A 22,701-nucleotide genomic window follows, 5' to 3' on the forward strand; every position below is an offset into this window, starting at 1 on the left:
CACAGCATGATGGCTGATGATGCAGGCTCTGACATTGAAAAACCTGGTCTGAGCACCTGTGCCATCACCAACCAGCTCTGGAGTCTTGGGTGGGTCACGGCACTTTCCTGAGCTCAGTTTTCTCATCTGGAAAGCTGAGGACAGCAGTCTTTGTTGGATGGAGCTATTGTGAGATTAAACAATGCACAAAAGGGATTCAGTGTCTAGAACACAGCCATGGTCAACAAATGGTGGTTTCAAAAATTCTGGCAGAGGGAAACACATTGAGAAGGAAATCAGAACATTTTGGTCCCAATCCTGGCCCTGCCCCTTTATAGAGAAGAAGAAAGAAGTGTGCAGGATGCTCCCAGGTCCTCACACATATTTCTAAACAAGGTGGCCAGAGCAGCTATATGAGAGCTCAGCAATTCTTCAGTTAACAGATGAAGGAAGTGAACCTCCAAGAGGTGACTTTGCCCAAGGTTCCAGAATCCAAAGTCAGTCTGCAGCAGACTGTTGTAATAATACTGAGACCCTCCGTGTGTCCCTAGAGCTGGCAGTATATAGAACCTGTATTCTCTGCTCGGGGCATTATTCTCTGGGAATGTGTTGCAGATGCACAGGATCCAAGAAGAGATCCCTGGAGAGATCCCTGATACTGTGCCCACTATAAGCCACTATGCCCAACAACTCAGCCTTCTGAGATGGGAAGGAGAGCTAAGACTCCAAGAGCCTAGTTAATCCTTAACTCATGGAAAATAGCTTTCATACAGGCAGCAAACTTCCAAAGTGAGCTGGCTTCTTGGGAAATCATGGAGGGGGGAAGTTTAGTGTGGGGGCAGGGTGGGGGTGCTGTTCTAACACTAAGACACAGCTTCATCTGAGAAGACTTCCCTCTGGACAGGGCCCCTTACTCTTGGCTCCAACACAGACCTATCTCTTTTCCTTGTTTTAACTTTATTTATACCACTTTCTTCTCTCTACTGTTATATTAACATTGATGTGTTAACCTTGTTTATGGTTCTAATGGTATAGAACTTCCATAAGGCAGAACATTTGTTTTGTTTATTTATCATCAACAAAACAACTTAGGGCTTTGTTGGTGTTTACTAAATAGTTTTACTATTTAACTATTTAAACACCACTAATAGTTTACGGAATAGTTTTTGGATGGATGGATGGATACATATCTCCCCAAATGATTTGGTAACCCCTAAGGGTCAATCGTCTTGGAATCCTGCTCCACAGCCCAGGAGATTGGAAGACACTCAGTGAACACACACACACACACACACACACACACACACACACACCCTGCCATTAGTCCCCCCTGGGCCCTGGGAAGGGGTACTTGTTATAGAAGTAATTAGGAGGCAAATCTGGTTAAATGTCTGGCTGCTTCTCTCCACCACTGGGGCAGAGGAGAAAAGTGGGTCTCAATTCCAAATTTCTTTACTCATTTATTCTTTTTGTAAATATTGAAGAGACACTGACCCAGAAAGCAAAAGGGTGAGGGGATGTCTGACCCAACTATTTGTGCACAGTCACCTTCCACAGAAAGCAAACTGATAGCTGTATCTATTAGCTGTTCCCATTCTCGTGTCTGGATGGAAATGATAGGATGTTACAGGAAAGGGGGCATCCAGGATGTAGCTCAAAAAACACTGCATCTGGTGCAAATCCTGGCTGTCCCTGCTGAGCTGGGCAGCCCTGGGCCAGCCACTCTGCCTTTCTGAATCTCAGAATTTTAAATCCCGGCTTTAAAGTGATCAAGACAACAGGTGTCTCTGCCTCTTTATGAAGGATCCCACTGAGAATCATATTTATGAGAGAACGTTATATGCTGCCGAGTGATTTTACTGATAGGTATTGGTGCTTAGTAGAAGCACTGAAAAAGAGAGGGAAGAAACCAACCAGTGGTAATTCAGGCGGACAATAACTGAAGTCGCAAAAAGCCACACTGCAAATCCAGAGGCTTTCTGCTATTTCTGATGCTTCCACCGTTGTTCATCAAGCTTCTTCGAAACTTATTACAAGTCACACAATAGGGGTCTTTTAGAGGCACTGTTTTGCTGCTTTTTCCCAGCACTGGTGATGGAATTGTCAATTGTCTTGCAGGCGTGTCGGGATGGCCTTGGGATCTCCCCTACTGGGCTTGATCAGGAAAACCCCAGGAAAGTTAGTTACTAAGGGCAGAGAGTCAAGCACAAGATGCCAAGCCAAGACGAGGGAAGAGAGAGACACCTCGACTGGAGGCTGCTCCGGGCCGTGGCAGGAGCTGGAAGCAAAAGCTGCTCAGTGTCCTTGCTGTGCCCACCAGGGGCTGACCTGGGAGGATTTACCATTCCCCTTGTCACCTTCCCGCCCCATGTCACCTGGAGTTTTCTGGAAACATGGAATTCAGCATTTCCTGAGTACCCCCCCAAGTCAGCAGATACCTACTACCTCACCCTTAGTAACCCCTCTGACCTCTGAGACACCCTCCACCCTAGCCAACACCTTAGGCATCCCAGGGTCCAGGCAGCAAAAGGAGCTGTTAGGTGTCAATGCTTTCCCTCCTTGTTCAGGGAACATTCTAATTGCACCACCAATAACCTGCCCCGCCCCACCAGGAGTGCTAAACACCTCAAAATCTGTTCCCTGAGACCTCGCTGTCACAAGCTGCGCTGCCCCAAGGTGGCTCTCTAGGTCCTGCTTCCCCCACCCCTTAGATTCTGTGTCTACACCCTTCCAAGGCCCATCCTCAGATCCAGTCCCAACTCAGCTTAAGTCTGGGGAGAGTACAGGGACCCAAAGCCTCAGCGTACTGTAGCCTAAAGGGGTCAGTGATAGCTCCCCCAGGCCAGCCAGCCAGGACGACATATCATTTGAGGTGAGAGCCTGAAGCCTCAAGGATGGGGTCTGGGAGATGACTTAGATGAAGTTCAACTTACTCCTATAGCTGCTGGACTAAATGCCCATGTCATACAGCCACCTGCTGCCCATACTGGTGGGGGCCTGGGCTCAAGCACAACCCTGTGCATTTTGAACCAGTCAGAATGTTCTGGAAGAACAGGTAGAGGTGGGAGAGGGTCTGTCCCAGAGAAAGTCCTTGTTTCTGAATCTGGACCTCCAAAGAAGCTGGGGCATTTGCTTCCTAGATCTGCCATCAACATCACCACAAACTGGGTGGCTTAAGAAAGGAAAAAGTTATTCTCTCATAGTTCAGGAAGCCGGGAGTCTAAAATCAAGGTGTCTGGGGGCACATGGGTGGCTCAGTCGTTAAGCATCTGCCTTCGGCTCAGGTCATGATCCCAGGGTCCTGGGATCGAGCCCTGCATCGGGCTCCCCACTCGGTGGGAAGCCTGCTTCTCCCTCTCCCACTCCCCCAGCTTGTGTTTCCTCTCTTGCTGTGTCTCTCTCTGTCAAATAAATAACATCTTTAAAAACAAAACAAAACAACCAAACAAAAAACAAACAAACAAAAAATAAAATAAAATCAAGGTGTCTGCAGAGCCACACTCCCTCCCAGGGCTCTAGGGAGGAATCCTTCCTTGCGTCTCCCAGTATGTGGTGGCTCCTGAGATTCCGTGGCATGTGACAGCATCATTCCAATCTCTGCGTGAATTCTTTTTTTTTAGTTGTTTTATTAACATATAATGTATCATTTGTTTCAGGGGTACAGGTCTATGATTCATCAGTCTTACACAATTCACAGCCCTCACCACAGCACATACCCTCCCCAATGTCCATCACCCAGCCACCCCATCCCTCCCACCCCCTCCACTCCAGCAACCCTCAGTTTGTTTCCTGAGATTAAGAGTCTCTTACGGTTTGTCTCCCTCTCTGGTTTCATTGTTTCATTTTTTCCTCTCTTCCCCTATGATCCTCTGTCTTGTTTCTCAAATTCCTCATATCAGTGAGATCATATGATACTTGTCTTTCTCTGATTGACTTATTTCGCTTAGCATAATACCCTCTAGTTCCATCCACGTCATTGCAAATGGCAAGATTTCATTTTTTTTGATGGCTGTGTAATATTCCATTGTCTATATATACCACATCTTCTTTATCCATCCATTTGTCGATGGACATCCAGGCTCTTTCCACAGTTTGGCTATTGTGGACATTGCTGCTATAAACATTGGGGTGCACGTGCCCCTTCGGATCACTACATTTGTATCTTTGGGGTCAATACCCAGTAGTCTCCGTGAGTCTTTACATCGCCTTCTTCTCCCTGTGCCTCTTTGGGTCCTCTTTTCTTCTTATGAGGGCACCAGCCACCGGATGTACAGCACACCCTAAGTCTGGGATGATTTCATCTTGAGATCCTCAACTAATTACATCTACAAAGACCCGATTTCCAAATAAGTTTCCCTTCTGAGGGTCCAGTGAAGATGAATTTGGGGGGATACTATTCAACCAACTAGACCTAGAAGGATATCTAAGGTCCATTATTTAGAGTCACGAGTCTCTGAGATAATACAATGTACATGAACCGAAAAAATTCAGCCAGGAAAGAAAAGGACTAAGAGAGAGTAGCAAGATCTCTTTTCCTTTCCCTGCATGGCTGCGCTGAGGCAGAGGACACAAACACTGCATGCAATGTGGGAGGTGGCATCTGAACAACGAGGAGAAATGACAGGAAGATACCTGTGGACTGAAAAACAAAACAAAACAAAAACCGGGGTGCCTGGGTGGCTCAGTCGGTTAAGTGTCTGCTTTCAGTTCAGGTCATGATCTCAGGGTCCTGGGAAGGTCCCAGAAGCCTGCTTCTCCCTCTCCCTCTGCCGCTCCCCCTGCTTGTGCTCTCGCTCTCCAATAAATAAATAAAATCTTTAAAAACAAGAAAAAACAAATAACAATACAAAACAAAACAAAAAACCACTTCCTGTCACAGCAAACTCAACTCACCTCTTAAGACATAGCTTGCATACCTCCTTCTTGACTCTCCCAGATAGAGATGATCATGCCCTTTCCCACCACCCTGTGTGGCCCAACCATACTGCTGTGGTCTGAATGTTGGTGTCCACCCAAAATTCGTATGTCCCAAAACTAATGTCCAAAGTGATGGTATGAGGAAGTGGGGCCCATCACAGGTGATGAGGCCATGAGGTGGAACCCTCATGAATGGGATCCGTGCCCTTACGTAAAAGGCCGCAGAGCTAGCTCACTGCTTCCACCATGAGCATACAACAAGACATCTTCAATACCCAACAGGGCCCTCACCTGAGCATGCAGACACCCTGATCTCCAACTTCCAGTCTCCATGCCTGAGAAATAAATTTCTCCTGCTTATAAGCCACCCAGCCTGGGGTATTTTGTGATAGCCTCCTGAACAGACGAAGACAGAGATGTTTCCCAAACCTGCCTGATCATAAGAATCCCCTGGGGATGCTCATTAAAAATACTTGTTTCTGGCTTTACTGATCCCTACTGGATCAGCTGCAGGGGACCTTACCAACAGCTAGGCTTGGTAAAGCTGACCTAGTGATTGACATATGGGTTGATATGGAGCAGAAGAGTATCCCTGATTGACCTCTTTCTTTCCCCTCTTTTATATATGCCACTTTAGCCTTTTGGTGATAAGGTTCAGGGCAGACCACCCCAGAACATGCCACTCTGGATATTGAGGTTTTTTTAATTAAAGTTACTTGAGAAACAGGTGGCACAAGGACATTCTGACCCTCCTCTCTGTCCCCCTGAAAGCAGAAAATAAACCTCCCATGAGAAAGGTACCCTCCCTACACCAGGAGGTAGAGAGACATCCCTAACACCAGAGATAGGGAATTCAGGGCCAAGAAGGCAATGTAAAAAAACAAAACAAACAAAAAAACCCCCACAAAATTATGCTTAGTTTCTTTACTAATTAATACCCAAGCCTGTCTTTTTAGTTGTCAGGTCTTCACAAATTTACTGTTTGTCTAAAAGTTTACAAACAGCCTGTTTTGGTCACTTCTTGGGTCTCCTATTTTGGGGGCCCCTGCATATAAGAAATTAAATTTGTTTTTCTTTTTTCTCCTATTAATCTAATTAATTATTAGGCCACCCGAAAGAATCAAGAGGAGTAAGGGGAAACTTTCCCCTCCCCAACACTGATGAAAGCTCAGAGTCTGAATCCACCAAATCTGAGTTTAAATCCTAGGACTACTCTTCCAATTGTGTGGCCTTAGACAAATTATTTTATTCTGCATTTAGAAAATGTGGCTGATAAGTAAGTCTACCTCATATGTTTTTGTCGATAAAACAAAGTAATCAATATACTGGCTTGAACTGATTTAAAATCCAAAATGAGAGTGAATTTTGGAGGAAATTTGGAGGAGTGGGAGGGGAGGGAGGTCCTCATCACTGAAGAAGTCCAAGTAGCCAAGGATTTAGGAAGAGAATGAAAAAGGGATGAGAGTACAAAGTGGGGAGGAGAGAGGAGGTGGGAGTAGAAGGAACGAGAGGAAAAAGTGGTTCTTTTTCGAGGACCCCAACTGGTGCGCATATCTAATTCCTCATCCCATTACATACACAGGGATCTCTTTTACTGTGGTCACAACTCTTTCTGTGTTCCCCATCCAGACCTTGAGGCTGCCCACTGGGTCAGCCAGGTATACACCTGCCCACCTAATGCCCAGTGCACACCTTCCCTTCATTGTCACTGTCTTTAAGAGCCCCAGTCTGGGAAGCAGTGCTGAAGAGGAGTTAGGGGTCAGGCAGAGCTGGAGTACAATTCCAGCCCTGCCATGTCCTTGGGGCTATAACAAAGTGACAAAAGCCACCCAGGTAAGCACTGTTACAAAAGTAGCAGCAAAAGGGACATGTCTGATCAAAGCCTCTAGGAGCCTCTTTCTACTCATCTATTCAACAGGCATCACAATGGCCCTAACTTAATGTAATAGGATTTACTGTACTTATTGTAGCGTCAAATGATGTCTGTCACTGAAGCACTCTGAACAGGGTTGGAGGAAAATATTTCTCCCACAGGTGTCTTGTGATCAGGGTGAACTTCCTCAAACACACTGTCTCCTGCCACACTGCCTTTACTCTTCCCTCCGAGGTAAACTGATTCTCCTGATGGGTGAGTGGAGAATGAGGACCTGGGCTTCCATAGCTCTGTCCTTCCCTCCTGCCCTTTCATTTTGGGGGCCAGCTGCCCTCCAGAAGCAGCCTCATGATCTCTGCCTTCACCCCTTCCATTTCACAGGGACAGATTCCCATGTGGGAAGACCTCAGGTACCCAGCACTTACCCTGAGGGAGGAAGTACCCATTTTTTGCCATGTCCTTCAAACCAATCTTTCTTAATAATAAAGACAAAATTCCAATGTCCATCTGCTTTACTCCTTTTCCTAAGCTTTCAAGTTATTCTGAATTCAGGTGGAGAAAATATGGGGCCTCTGCAAACCCAATCCCCACTACCTGGTGCATAGAATGTTCTCAGTAAATTATTCTGTGATTATTTCTGCATTCATGAGAAACTCCATTGTCTCTCCTTCCTTTGTGTGGAACATTTTTTTTTTTTTTTTTGGCTTTTTTCTCTCACTCTCTGAAAGCTTTTACACTTCCCTCCCTTTTATCCATACTGTTCTGAAATTGCACCACAAAGCATCTTGATGTGGGCTTTTCTTTCCCTTTTTGTTCCTCATTCATCGTGTTTGGTCCTCTGTGGACCCTTCTGATCTGAACATTTGCTCCTTTCTTCTGTGCAAGAACAAGCTCTGGCATGATTCCCTCCCTCCCATTGTCTGTGCCTGGTTTCTGGAGCCCCTCTCCTTTTGCTGACAACAAGCGAGTTTTCTAGGGGGTCTGAGCAGAGTCTAATGCTCCCTGGGTCTTGGTCACAGAGCCCCCCTGGATGCAGGGCTGTATGTCCTTCTAGAGGCAGAGCAGGCTGGCCACGGGACTTCAGAAACAACTAGGGAGTTGTTTCTACTCTACTCTAGAAGGACACCCTGTCTCCAGTTCCCCTCTAGCACTGGTCCTCGTTCAAAAGCAAGATATTGTGGAAAAATCGCTGCGCCTAAACCAGTATGAGGCTCAGTGGAAGCCAAGTGCTGGGACCTTAATCCCCTTAATGAGATTTTAGGCAAATCACTCAACTTCCCTCCCTACTGCCTCCCGTTCCTCACTAGTCAAGTGGCAACAACAAGTTACCTCCCCTGACTCCCAGGGTGGTTGGGAGAATCACAGGAGATGATGCTAGGGGAGCCTTTGAAAATTATGAAGTGCTATTTATATATGAGTGTGCACGCACATACATAAAATTAAAACATATTCTCAAAACTACCCCTGCATCATAAAGACTGAAAGCTGCTAAACACATTTCTGCTTATCCTTCAAATCCAGCTGAAGTGTCCCTGTTACTATTTAACTCGGCACCTAAAATAATTGGCTTGAATTTAGAGCCGTGATTAAAAAGGAAAAGGATATATTTGAACAAGAGAATTGCACTCAGGGCGGAATGGACTTGACTGTGAATCATGGGCATTGAGACTGACCAAAGAATACAGGAGTTTCATGTTCCCACCCGTTTTCACTCTGCATTATGGATGTTCATTGAGTGTAATGGTGGGGAAAATGACCTAACTTCCTATCTCTGTTTCTGTATCTCTTGTCATAAAATATATATAAGTTAAATCATGCAAATTTCAATGTACATATAAGAGGACTCCAGTGTTATAAAATGCTGCTTCTATCTGTCTTATGAACTGGAATTCCCTATAATAATTCTATTTGGACCAAGGACTCCTTGCTAAAAATGTCTTGTCTTTGCAGTACATGGTACACAAGGGCTTGCAGCAGGAAGGAAGGTTCTAGGAGAAGGCGGGGGCTATGTGACCTGGCTGAGGGCGAGAGGAAGGGCCAACCGTCTTCCCAGACCAGAGGAGGCAGCATGCTGCCCAGCTGCCCGCAACCAGCCTGCAAAGGAGGTCTCAGGCAGGGAGAGATGCTAACTGGGCAGGACGGTGAGGCTGGTAACTCAGCAGAGACAGCACAGACATGCCTGGTGTCCGGGCCACGGCACCATGACCCCAGCTCCCCATTCTCCTTCAGGACCAGCTAATGCCTGCTGAAGGACAGGCCATGTGTCTCATGTGCTAACTAACACCAGGCTCAGATGGGGCAGGAGGGAAGACCAGGGACACACTCATCTCTCTTAAATCTCACTTTACAAATGCCGGAAATGGAAGAAAGGAACTCAGAGATCTTAAGGTAAGCCAACATTGCTATGCTTATCACCACTTGTGACATTTTCCTTTAAAAAAAAAAAAAAAAAAGCTGGGGCTCCTGGGTGGCTCAGTCAGTTAAGCATCTGCCTTAGGCTCAGGTCATGATTCTGGGGTCCTGGGATCCAGCCCCTCATCCTGCTCAGCGGGGAGTCTGCTTCTCCCTCTCCCTCTGCTGCTCACCCCCCTCCCTGCTCATGCTCTCTCTGTCTTGCTCTCTCTCTCTGTCTCAAATAAATAAAATCTTTCAAAAAAACTTTTTATCTGAGCACCAGTTTATGGAAAAAAAAAAAAGGAACATAAAAAAAGAACTATTCCAGTTCAAGTGGAGGTTGGGAGTCTGAAATTTCTAGGGCTCCATGGAGCAGGACTAGACAAAATTGCTCATTTTGTAAAAGGAGGTTGGGAGTCTGAAATTTCTAGGGCTCCATGGAGCAGGACTAGACAAAATTGCTCATTTTGTAAAAGGAGACACTAAGCCCTTCCTTGGCACTGACCAATTCAATGCGTTATCTAACGGAGTCATCCTCACAGGAGATCTGTGAGGATGGTGTTAATATACCCGTTTTTGCAGATAGGAAAACTCCAAGAGGTTAAGCTCCAGGTCACAAAACTAGTCTGGGGCAGACTTGTCATTAGAACCGAGATCTGTGAGACCCAGTAGAAAATCTGAGAGGGTTTCTTCTTCCCTCCAGAAGAATCTTCTCCCTCCTGAAAGTGTATTGCTGTAACTACAAGCAAACAATACAAACCAAACCGTCACTAACACCCTGTCGCTTGCACACAGCACTGAGCTTTAAAAGCCTTTTGCTATAGTACCACACCATCTGAGCAACTCTGTGTCACAGGCTGGGACCGGGGCGAGGCCAGCCAGGCACTTGTCTTGCATGCAAAATTTACAAGGGAGCCAAAAAACCCACTAACCAAGATAAATAATCCTTTAAGACAATATTTTTAAAAATCAAGGTTAACACATTCCTGAGTTTTTGGCAACCCTTTAAAGCTTGCATCCACGGTGAGTGAGGCACTCATGCCTCTAGTCCCAGGTTTGGCCCTGCAGTTGGCAGACCTGTGCAACTGGGAGAAAATGTACTTTTGGACCAGTTTTGCAGGTGAGTAAGGTGAGTCTCAGAGCATGAAACAGCATTTCCAGGGAACTAAAGGCAGGTCCTTCTGTCTCCAGTGGGTCATCTGGGATGTCGTTGACAGAGACGGAATTCAAACCCCAGGTCGCCTGCCCTGGGGAAGCTTATAAATACACTGGTCAGGTCCTTGCCCCTGTAAGAGCCTCAGTTTCCTCATCTAGAAAAGAGGTGATTGTACCAGGTGGGCTGCAAGGGTCCCAGTGGTAAACGTCTCATGGGTCTATGACCTGATAAAGCCACAGCCCACATCTCTGGCTCCGGCCAGCCTGTGGCTTAAGGTCTTCCCCAACACCCTTCAGTGAGGCGAAACTCATTACTTCTTGGTAGTGTAGACCCCGGGCAGGGATTCTGGATGACTTTTTCTCTGACTAGCCTTGTGACTTAGGAGAGTGGATTCTCTTCTCTGATGCTGTTTACTCACTAGCGAAACAGGGATGCTGGTGCTCACCTCCAAGGATGCCGTAAAGATTAAATGAGCTAGTGTGGGTGAAGTTCCCGGCACTCAGTAGCAACTCAAAAATACTGACTATTACTCTCCAAGCTACCACCCTCTCACGTAGAAACAAACAAAAAGGAAGAAAGAATGATGCTCTATCCACACGCAGATATTAAACTTTGTCCAGGCTTTCCCAGCTGTAGGATGTGCCACAATATTCAGGGATCAGGCAGGGTATTCTTCCTAGAACCTTAGGAGCACCACTTTATCAATGTGAAAACAGAGGCCCAGACTGTTATGTAACTACCTTGCCCAAGGTCACACAGCAAAGCAGCAGCAGACTCAGGATTCCTGAATCCCAAGCTCAACATATTTCCACTTGGGTAACCAAGAGCCCCTGCCATTCTTGGCTGACAGCCTCACCCCAGAGGCAAAAGGCAGCCCTGAGTCCCTACAGCTGATTGCAGCCAGTGCTCCCTAAGCTTCTCCAAAAATTCAGGCATTGGGCAGGGGTGGTGCGCAGAGAGGAATGGAACGTGGCCCCTCCTCCCCAGGCAATTCCATGTGGGGGAGGGGTGGCAGGAGGAGTTAAGGAAACCTGTCCACACATCCCTAGAATATGATCCTGCCTGGCTCCTTTGTTCCCTCCCTCCCACAAAAGGCCCAGGAAGCAGACAGATGTTGGCGACATCTGGGCCACTGTTGTGGGGCAGCAGTGGCTCTGGGCTGGAGGAAAGCTGTTGGTGTTTGGAATAATAATAGAGAGCTCACATTTGCATAGTGCTTCCTCCGGCGTCAAGAGACACCCCGCCCCACCCACTCCCACTCATGAGCCCCAGAGGGTGGATGCAGACAGCAGCTGTCTGAAATCCAGGTAAAGCCATTTCCATTTCTTAGAAGGCAAAACCGAGGCTCAGGGAAGCTCCGGCCCCAAATTACTGAACTAATCAGGGAGCGCGGACCCAAGCATAAAGTCACAAGGCTCCCAGAGAGCATCGTGCTATGTCCTCAGCTCTGGCACGGGCTGTAAGCCAGCACAAACAGGATGCAGCCTTATCTCTAAAGGAAAAGAAAACACCTGCTGTGCGCTGACCAGGTACCAGGCACGGCATCACGTGCTTAGTTAGTATGCTCACCTTGTTAATTCTCTCAACACTACGAAATAAATAGGATTTTCATCCTCCTTTCCTGGGCGCGGAAATGGAGACTCAGGGAGGTCGAGTAACCTGCCTGTGGTCACACTGGTGACTCAGATGGGCCCCTGGTGCAGTAGGCGGTCCAGTGACTTGGTGGAAAGACTTGGGACACTGAGTGTCTGGCCCTGCCATCCTCACGAACTGGGTGGTGCTCGTGGTAAATGGCAGAGCTGGGCTGTGAATCCCAAAGCCAGCTGACTCTGGGTGTGGGAGTGTGTGTGTATGATGGTGGAAGGGGAAGGATGGCTGGAAGGTTTCAAGGAGGAGGAAGTGAGCCTTGAGATGGACGGCACCCTCCCAGGCTTATACTGGGCATCCTCCCAGAACACGAAGTCCATGCGGCTGGAACAGAGTCAGGGAGGGGAGAGGGAAAGACATGAGGCGGGGGGATGTATCACGGAGCTCCATAGCAGAGGGCCAACGGAGCAGGCAGTGAGAATAATTCAGTGTGGTTGCTGTAAATTCAGAGTGGACGGTGGGGCTACACTTAGCTAACCCCTTCCTATAGACTTGGCTTTCAGTCTGTACCTTTCCCCCACTATGTGTGCCGGTTCTTTCTCTAGGATAAGGATCTTTGAAAGGTTTCTAGTACTTATCTAGACCAATCCCCATTTTGCAAATGGGGGTCTAAAGCCCAGAAGAGGAAGAAGGGTTTGGCTCAAACTCACGAAGCACCTCAGGGGCTCGACGGAGTATCTAACTCAGGCTCTGTGGCTCCTGGGCAGACACTTCCCAGCACACTCCACGTCATATTCTCTCAACTCACGTTTTCTGCCCATCGCAGGGCTTTCACATAAGGCTCACATTCACTCCCTAACTGCCCGAGACCTGGTTACAATTCTCCTTTCCATCTGGGCCTTTCTGGGCTTCCCCTTTGTCCACCATAAAAGAGCCACTCAAGAGGAGAGACAAAAGGACAATTCTCTCCATGTCAGCTGCTCTTTCCCAGCCTAAGGCCATTCAAAGCCAGTGGGACCCTCAGCTCTGACAAGAACTGAGCCCAATAAACAAAACCCCACTGAGGTGAATTTGTCCTTTTGATGCTTTTCAGAGTTGACACCATAGCTCCTCAGAGTCTGCATGACTCATGAGCTCTTTCTAAAGGATTAGTTTGGGTACATTTTCAGCTAGAAGAAACTTTGACAACTGGACTCCTACAAGCCACGAGTATCTTCTAAAGGATCCATCTGATTTCATTCAAGCTAGAGGTCATTTTGACATTTGCATCAGTCCAAGCAGTGAGTATCTTGAAAGAAGAGGTCCGGACACCATCCATGGATGCAGACCCACTGTAGATAGAGCATGCAATTCTCTCTCTGTCTCTCTGTCTCCCCCCAACCCCTCACACATACACAATCAATATTTTCATTTCAAATCTGATTTTCAAAATTTCGGATACCATTTTTTTTTTTTTTTTTAAACCTGGGTGGCTGAACCGCAGGCAAAAGGAGACTGACTCATCTGTGGCCTAGGTACGGCGTTGGGCCCTCGGTTTACAAACTCTGCTCTACAGGGTCCAATTAGTTTCATTTAACTTGGAGCTAACTTTAACATTTGCATTACTATAAATCCTCTTAGAGAGGGTTTCCCATTTGGAATGGTTCCCCTGGACTTAGCCTACATCCTCCTGAGCATTCCTATAGATTGCTGGAGTGAAAATTGGCAAGTTTCCACTTAGAGGCTGTAACCTATAAATATATCTCAAACCTCCATTCCTTTTACACTCTGCTGGTGGATATAATTGAGTTTCTCTCTGTACCAAATGAGTTCTGAGTTCTTAGTACTCGATGTACTTAATAGAGGAAAGTCAGGAGGAGTCAGGAAAGGCAAGAATAACACGGAAACTGAACAGGGATATGCGGGCTAGAGGTATCATAAAGGTTTTATCGCCTCTTGTTAGAAGAGAAAAGCATAAGTAATGTTATCATCTCAATCTCTGTGTAATAAACGTATTATGGTGCCCTGCCAAGCTACATACATAGAGGCGGCCTGAAGACAGAGAAGAATCCAGCCCTTGCTACAAGTCAATTCCTAGGAGGAGGCAAGGGGGCCTAAGGATGATTGCAGGTGATGTTTGGCTGGGGAACCTGTTTTCCTAACGATATGATAAGAAGACTTCCCTCAGGGAGTCCCTCGACATTTATCGTGTGGTCCCTGTCAGTGCATGGAGCCAGCCAAGGAAGGTGGGGCTGCCCAGAGCAAAAGCTGGTTTCAGAATTCCACAGGGAACTTACCTCCTATGTGTTCCCATCTGTGTGGCTCTGCAGAGGGAGGGCACTAACTCCAGACTTCTGGCTTTCTCTTTGAGTCCTTCCTCCTTTCATTTATTCATTCATTCCATAAATATTGAGTGATTCGCCGTCATCATCCTAATCATCACCCTAATCATCGCTGTCACTTATTTAGAGTTTCCTATGTCTCAGGCACTTGACATTTGCATAGATAATTCCCTTTGATTCTGACAAGAAATCTACAAGGAAAGTATCGCTATTCCCTTTTACGAATAATGAAACTGAGGCTCAGCAAGATCACGGGATATGGCTCAAATCACACCATCAAAGAAGTGGCAGAGCTATGGTGTGAAACTAGGTTGTCTGACCTCCCCCAGACTATGGCTTTCTCACTATCGAACATGACCTTAATAATGCTATTATGTATTGTAGTGTGTCGGAAAGGAAGTCTTTGATTTTCATAACTGAGAATAAACCTAATTACCCTTCTTTTCCAGAAAAGAGACTGAGTCTCAGACAAGGGAAATGATTTGCCAGAGACCACACGGCCATTCCGTGGGTTTCCTATAGGTCTTCTGACTCTGAACCCAAAATTCCCAAAAATAAGATAGAATACCCGCCTACAGGGTTCCCTCCGGGATGAGGACAATCATTAACAATCCTGGAAGTGAGCAACTACTGATGTGCCGGAAGCCCTGCTAAGCGCTTGAATAGAATCCACCCATTGAATCCTCGTAACCGCCCTATAAAGTCAGTGTGACTATCACTGTAATAAAGAAACGGGGCTCAAAAACTTGAACAAAGCGTGCCCAAGCTGCACAGCTACTGAACAGGAGAGCCAGCATTTAGACCAAGGTCTATTTGACCCAAATTCTTAACCCAAATTCTTAACCCCATGATGTGCAAGGAAGGCCCTGTGAGGGAGGCCGAAGCTGAATCAGACCCAGACATCTCGTCAAAGAACCTCAAGGTGCCCGTCCAGCATCCATTCTCGCTTTCTTCCTTAGTAACGGGCACTGATTTTATCACAATGGGTACACCTCCAGCTAACACCTGCATCTGAGTCAGGTGACTGGATTCTGGCCAATGAGACGTGAGTCTATGTGCTGGGAGAACCCTCCCTAGAAGCTCCTTAAAGGGAACTGCTTCACCTGGGAGGTGTGCCTCCTTATCCCTTTCTTTTTCCTCCTTCCTGCTGCTTGGGACTTGATCAGGCCGGCTGACTTTCCTGCAGTCATCTTGGACCATGAGGATGGATGCCACACCTTAGGATGGTGGGGGGAAAGGGGAAGGAAGGTAAGAGAGAGGGAGGGAGAGAAGGAGGGAAAGAAGGAAGGGCTAAGTCCTTCGAGGCATGATGAAGACACTAGCCTGCCTTGGCCATCCCATCATCAGACTTGTTTTCTACGAGAGAAAAAAATCAATTTCATCTTGTTTAAGGCGCTATTATTCTGGCTTTCTTGTTATATGCAGTCAGACCTAATGCTAACTGATACAGATCTGCCCTCAAGTAGCTCACAGTCCTGCAGAGAAGATGGATATGCAGAGCAAACAGATAACCAAGATACAAGAAGGTGGTTCCAGCCCTGAACAAAGGTGAGAGAAATGGCTCCATTCATCCTTCTGTGGCCTCCACCGTAATGGCCCTGACAGCAAAATCCACGGGCCAGGGCGTGCTCTCTGTGTAATGGCAATGGATAAGCTGTCCATTCTGAAAGGCGAATGCATCCATTTCAATTATATGTGCCCAGTGCTAGGATTGTAACCAAGTAATCCTGCCCATCTGAAGGCTGATTAGTCGGAATATTTGGGCGAATGGATAATAACAGGCTAATAAGCCTACCATCTGAATGCTGCTGCACGTCTTTTTTTGACACAATATTGTGGATGTGTTTGCAGCATCTGTGACTAATCTTCAAGAGGCGGGTGGCCCAGTTTGTGGAGCAGCAGAGGGAGGGGCCCCGGGGCTCCAGGGTCTGAGCAGCTGGAGCCAGCTCGGGCTAGTCCTCCGCGCCTGGGTTTGGATAGAGGGGGCCCAGGCTCTCCTAATTGCCCTCCGCTTCCCGGAAAGTGGAGACTCACAATGCCACAGAGGCTGGGAGGCGGGAGGTCTCTGCTGTGGCTTCAGATCCACCCTGAATCCACCGGGTGACTTAAGCAAGGCCCTTCCCCTGTATGGTTTCAATTTACTCCTTTGCATTACAAGCTTTTTAAAAAAAAAATTTTTTTTTAATTGAGTTTGTTAAGAACACGTAATGCTTAACATCTACCCTCTTCACAAAATTGTAAGTGTACAATACAGTATTGTTAACCACGGGCACTCTATTGCACAGCAGATCTCTAGAACTTACTGGTCTTGAGTATATGAAACTTTATACCCTTTGAAAGCAATGCTCCATTACCCCCTCCCCCAGCCGCTGCGAGCCACCTTTCTACTCTCTGCATTTATGGTTTTGACTAATTTAGATATACTGTATGAGTGGCATCATGCAGTATTTGTCTTTTTGTGGCTGGCTTACCCCATGCTGTTACCTATGGCAGGATTCCCTTCTTTTTTTAAGGCCAACTAATATTTCATCGCATGTGTATGTGTGCATCTATCTACCTTCTTCCTCCACTCATCACTGGACATTTAGGCTGTTTCCTGGCTGTCCTGACTGTGTTACAATAACCTTGAACCAGACTGACTTCTGCATTCTGGTATCTGCACCTAGTCCCCCTACCCAGTACATTCTTTCCCACCACTCTTTGATGGTTAACTGCTTCCTATTCTCCAGATTTCTGCTTCCTTCAGGAACCCTTCTCCAACCACTGCTGACTTACCTAGGGCTCTCTGTGCTACCCAGGATCCCTTCCAGGGTCCCAATAAACATCCCACTCTGTTCAATGATGTGTTTACTAGTCCACCTCCCACACTGAACTCTAAGCTCCAGGATGGCAGAGGCTACCTCTCACTCTCACAATTCTGTCTTTGGTGCCTGGTACCGTGGATAGCACAGAAGACGCAAAATAACAGTGTGTTCGCTAAAGCCTTGCTCTGCCCATTCCACGGAACTGGGTAAGAGGCAAATGGAATCCGGGATGGAAAAAAATCACTTTGCAAATCTCTAAATTGATATACAAATGTAAGGAATTAGCAGTAATGAAAAAGTCCTTGAAGGTACAGAAATAAAGCATTCCCATCCTTGCAAGAGCTTCACACTTGCTCAGTGTGTCAACAATAATTACCCTGGCTTTTCCTTCTCTCATTCGTTGTAATTAAGACAGGGCGTTTTTGTTAGGGGAGAAACCAAGGTTCAGAGCAGCAGAAATCATGCCGAGTACCAGTCCTGGCACGATGGCCCACTTGTCTAGAGCCACACAGCCCCTCCGAGTTCCAGAATCCTCCTGCATGGAATGGAATTCAAATTTCCACCATGAAGCTCACAGGTTGTTGTGAAAATCAAACACAGTTAATGTGTATAGAATGGCTTGTAATCTGTAAAATGTGATGAAGTGTCACTTCAATAGCATCCTGCTGGTGTCTCTCCCGAACAGTATTTGTTAGAACTCAGATTTCTGGTCTCTAAATCCTGGGGAAGAAGACAGAGGTAAAAAAAAAAAAAAAAAGAGTGTGGGATGTCTGATGCATTTCTCCACTAAGTGTGTTAAGTAGTTACTAAGCATTTGGTATGTGCTAGAGGCTAGGGGATGACAGGTGACTCCAACATGCCCTTCCCACAATGACCTTCCAGTCTGGTGGGAGGGGGGTGAGGCGAGCAGGCAAGTAAAGACAATAGGGTGACTCTGCAAAGCTTTGAGCTGGTGGGATGGAGGCACGGTAAACACTGACCCGGGGGTGATTGTTCAGGTCTGATCCTGAAGGACTTTCTGGAATCGCTGAAGGGGCATGGATCCTATCTTGACAGGGATTTTGAACAGGAAAATGACCAGGTCAGATTTACCAGTTGAAAGAACATTCTGGAAAGAGGCCAAGAGGCAAAAGCACTGATAAGGAAGAACCATGCCAGGAATCTACTCAGAATTTTGGAGAAAAGAATGGTAACAGAAAAAGTGTAACAAAGCAGGAGAGAGAAATAAGAGGGGATCAGAGGGTATGTTAATTGAAAATATGAGGAAAGAATGTCTAATAAGGAACTTATAAAGATAAAGACAGAAAAAGCAAGGATTAATGGCTTGCCTCCTTATCTTAAGGCCATCCGAGGCCATGCACTGCCTATACCATTCATCACTCAGGCTGTGCTCCTGGCTGTAGGACAGAAATCTGACCAAACAGCCACCCTGTCATTAATGAAGGCATGAGGAGCAGAGAGAAAGCACAGATATAGATTCTGATCCCTGCTCTGGTCTATCCGCACTGAGTGAGGTGGGGAAGATACTTAAGCCCTCTGATCTGCAACATCTACATCACAGAGCGATGGGAGGGTCAAAGGAAAGAATATGTAAAGGACACCTAATCTAGTTCCTAGGACAGAGGAGGACTTGCATGCCCTTCCCCTTCACTCATCCCTTTGCCTAAATTCTGACCCACGTCCAGCAAACAACACTGAGCACTCACTATATACCAGGCGTGGGGGAATGTGATGCCTTGCACAGGGTCATGCTCACTGAGCTTGGGCATTCAACACTGCTGGGAAAGAAGTATGGAATCATCATCCCTATCATGCAGATACAGGCCCTGAGGCCAAGAGGGAAAGAGATAAGGGCCCTGCCAAGACCTTAGATGGCTGGACTAACCCAAACCTCTTCTGCCCCTGTTGCAGCCAGGTCCTGCAACTGTGATCCATGATCAGAGAGCTGGTCCTATGGTTCAGAAGAGCCTCTTCCCAACAGATGCTGACAAATGCACGCAGAACCCTATTATGTAGTTTTGTTTCCAAAGCTTGGTAGCCCCCTAAAAGGTTCCTCCCTCCGGTCCTATCACCTGGTCCTGGACAAAAACCCTGCCAATTTATGTGGATGCCTCTTCTGCAAAGAATTAATTGCCTTCTGGTAACCTAAGAAAAATGACTCCACCCTTTTAGACCTTGGTTTCCTCATCTATAAAATGGGAATTTCCAATCCTGATAACTTCATAAGGGGCCATTATTAAGATCATATGAGAAGGGGCGCCTGGGTGGCTCAGTTGGTTAAGCGACTGCCTTCGGCTCAGGTCATGATCCTGGAGTCCCGGGATCGAGTCCCGCATCGGGCTCCCGCTCAGCAGGGAGTCTGCTTCTCCCTCTGACCCTCCCCCCTCTCATGTGCTCTCTCTCTCCTCTCATCCTCTCTCTCAAATAAATACATAAAATCTTTAAAAAAAAAAAAAGATCATATGAGAATATACATGAAAGTGTTCCCATGGTGTGAGACATGATACCTTTGACAAGACTACTTTGTAACCAGAATCGCAAGAAAAAAAATTGATTTTTTTGGCCTGTCTAGATTTTTTTTTTTTTTTTATAGAGAAAGAGAGAGAGCATGTACATGCAAGGGGGAAGGGGGAGAGGCAAGGGCAGAGGGAGAGGAAGAGAGAGACTCTCAAGCAGGCTCCACACCCAGCACAGAGCCTGACATGGGGCTCAATCTCATGACCCTGAGATCATGACCTGAGCCGAAATCAAGAGTCACCTAGGCGCCCCTGGCCTGTCTACACTTTTAAGGTCATCCTAATTTTGTTCAAATCTAAAATGTCTGCCAGAGTCTGCTGGAGTTCAAACTTCATAAGAGCAGGGGCTCTGTGTTGAACCCTATCTCTAGGACAGTGCCTAATATTTAGTGGATACTGAATAAAATATTAATAAATGAATGAATGAGGGGGGGCATATTTTAACTTCAAACACTATTGTGTTATAAGATGAATATACATACACCTCACTGCTGGAAAGGATCTCAAAAAGAGGTAATCAGACTCTAGAATTTGCAAGGAGGGAAGATGAGGCGAAGAGATGGGATGGAGCTGGGTGAGGGGCAGGGCAGCAGAACTCTGGCTCGGGGAAATGGACCCTGGGCTGGAGGGTCCCCAGCTCCGGTCCTTCCCCTCTTGCTTTGGGGAACAGCCCCTCCACTCTGTCTTTTCATTGTCTTTTTACAAAAGTACACTGGCCAAAGAGTGAGGAGATGTCTGTAATGAAATATGTCTTCCACTCTGTAGTGTCTTCCGGTTCTCCCTCCTCGGGTAGTCTAAAGCGCAGGCGAAGGCAGGTGCCACCTTCTTCCTCAAGCTCCCTGAATTCCTGCACCCCTCCCCCTGCATCCACCTTTAACCTGTTTGGATAAGAAAATTGGTAAGCTACTTTGAACGCAAGGTGTAAAGGTCTTGGGGATGGGATAATTGGTCCTAGATTCAGCGCTGGCGTTACGCTGGGTTTCTGGCCTACGGAGAAGGAGGGAACACGTGCTCTTCCCCAGGTTGGCAGCCCCTTCCTCATGGCTGAGTTAGTGCTGTGGTCACAGGCCACCAGTCGCCCACATTGCTAAGGGACTGGCCCTCAGATCGGGCTGAGCAGCCCTTCGGGGAAACAGAGCCCCACTACTGAGGGTGGAGGAGAGGTAGAAGGCTGCAGCATCCTCTCTTCCTAGATATCTCAGGCACTTGGCATAAGGCTCTGGGGTGCACAAGGCGCTCATGAGAACCCTCTGTGTATATGGCTCTTAAAAGGGACGTCTTTATTTGTCGGAGGCCTGGTTTCTGAAGCCCTTTAACACATAACGGTCTTAATTTGTTCCTCTCAAGGTCGCCTGTACCATGTCCCTATCTATTAGTCTCTGCAGCCCACGGACAAGGAAAATGAACTTCCGAAGGGCTCAGGTGCATTTCAGTAAAACGACGTGTGGAGGTCTATTTACCTAACACCGTTATATGCCAGGCTCTAGAATATACCCAGGAGAAGTGGGTGTCGTCTCTGATCTCACACCATTCCCCGTCCCTCAGGACGGCAGGGAGGAGGAGGGGCACCTGGACTATAGGGAGCGAAGTATTATGGCAGAAGTAAGCTTGAGACGATCTGCCCATACTTCAAATGGTTGTATCATTCAGAAAGAGGCTGAAAGCCAGGCTGGGTTGCTGGAGAAGCTGAGACTCGAACTGAGCTGTAAACAATGAGTAGTAGTTACTTTGGCTTAAGTGGAATCAAATAAAAAGAGGAGTGTGTGCTCCACACAGAGGGAAGAGTATAAGCAAAGGTCTTCTGGTTAGAACATCATGGGGCATCTTAGATGCTACAGGGAAGTCACAGTGTCTGATAGAGATTTAAAATGGGAGGCTGTGCAGTGGCGGAGGACGGAGCAGTTGTCTGCTTCGGATCACAGGGAGCCTCAGAAGGGAGGCCGAGGGGCTAGGCCCGAATCCCTGGAAGAAAGAGAAGGGAACATTCCGAGCAGGGAGAAGAAGCGAACAGATGTGTGTTCAGTGACTGGGCTGGCCTCTCAGCCCTTGTCCAGTGATCTTGAACATCAACAAAATCAAGTCCATGCTGACTGTACCATTCTGGAGACGGGGCAGAGGGTGTGTAGTATCTGTGTGGTTTACACGACCACATGCTAGATCCAAACACAGAGAGCTGGCATGCGGTGCAGACCCCAAATGAGCCATCCAGATCCAGGGGAGGTAAGAGACGTGGAAGACACAGGGTCGACAATCTGCTTTTATACTCAGGCTTGGCAATGCCCACACCCTCTCTTTCACCCCTGGGTGCTGTGTCGCCCCCAGGCAGGAACTGCACCCCGGCTGGCTGGGCAATCCAGCTTCCTGCTGTCTACAGTGTGACTCTGGGCAAGGCTCTTCCCTCTCAGGCCTCAATTTTCCCATTTCTACAATGAGCAGGTTGACCCAGAAGCTCCCTGTGGCCGCATCTTCCTCTTTCCTATAGACTTTTCAATGAGTCTTCACAACATCCATTCTCATGGCCAAGGTCTGTCACATTTGGAAGAGCAAAGAATGTACCTTTATCAAGTCCTGGCTTGCTAGTCTATCCCTGCTGACATCCTATCAAGTTCTCCAAGTAGCTATTTGGAGAGAAGAAGGAGAACAGGGGATAAAACGCTGAAGGAAAGAAAGGGTATGTGGAAAGTCTGTTCTCCCCAGATGTAAATCTCAGTCACAGAGAGTGACGGCAGCTTCTTTCTGCCCCTTCTGTTTAATCTCACACCTGCCCCCCTGCAGTCTGGCCTCCTCTTCTCCACAATTGAGTACTTAACATTGAAGGCTTTATTTCCACTGACTCTCCCTTCACAGACTGCCCAAACTGGAAAGCCATTTAAGATCATTTTGGACAGAGGTGTTCAAACTTTATTCTGTAGCAGAACTCTCTGTTCAAAATGATATTTTCTATTCAAAATTCAGTGTACAAGCCTATAAAAGGGATGTTTCTGTCAGAGTGAGGGAGCATGTAGGGCTTGCTTCCACCTTCCCCCTTGGCCCAGAAACACAGCCACAAATCCCTACAGCCCTAAGGAGCATGATTTAAAAACCACCGACCTATTACATTCCTATTTTTACAGATGGAGAGACTGAATCCCAGACTGAAGAAGGCACTTGCTCA

At 47.1% G+C, this 22,701-nt stretch overlaps 1 protein-coding gene across 4 annotated transcripts in view; it reads right to left on the bottom strand.

Annotated features, from left to right (window-relative positions):
• The window catches only part of ASTN2 (astrotactin 2), an 865,335-nt gene that overhangs the window by 677,434 nt on the left and 165,200 nt on the right, over window positions 1-22,701 (bottom strand). The window lies entirely within an intron of this gene.

This window comes from Halichoerus grypus, chromosome 14, assembly GCF_964656455.1.
Source record: "Halichoerus grypus chromosome 14, mHalGry1.hap1.1, whole genome shotgun sequence".
In the NCBI taxonomy this organism is placed as follows: domain Eukaryota; kingdom Metazoa; phylum Chordata; class Mammalia; order Carnivora; family Phocidae; genus Halichoerus; species Halichoerus grypus.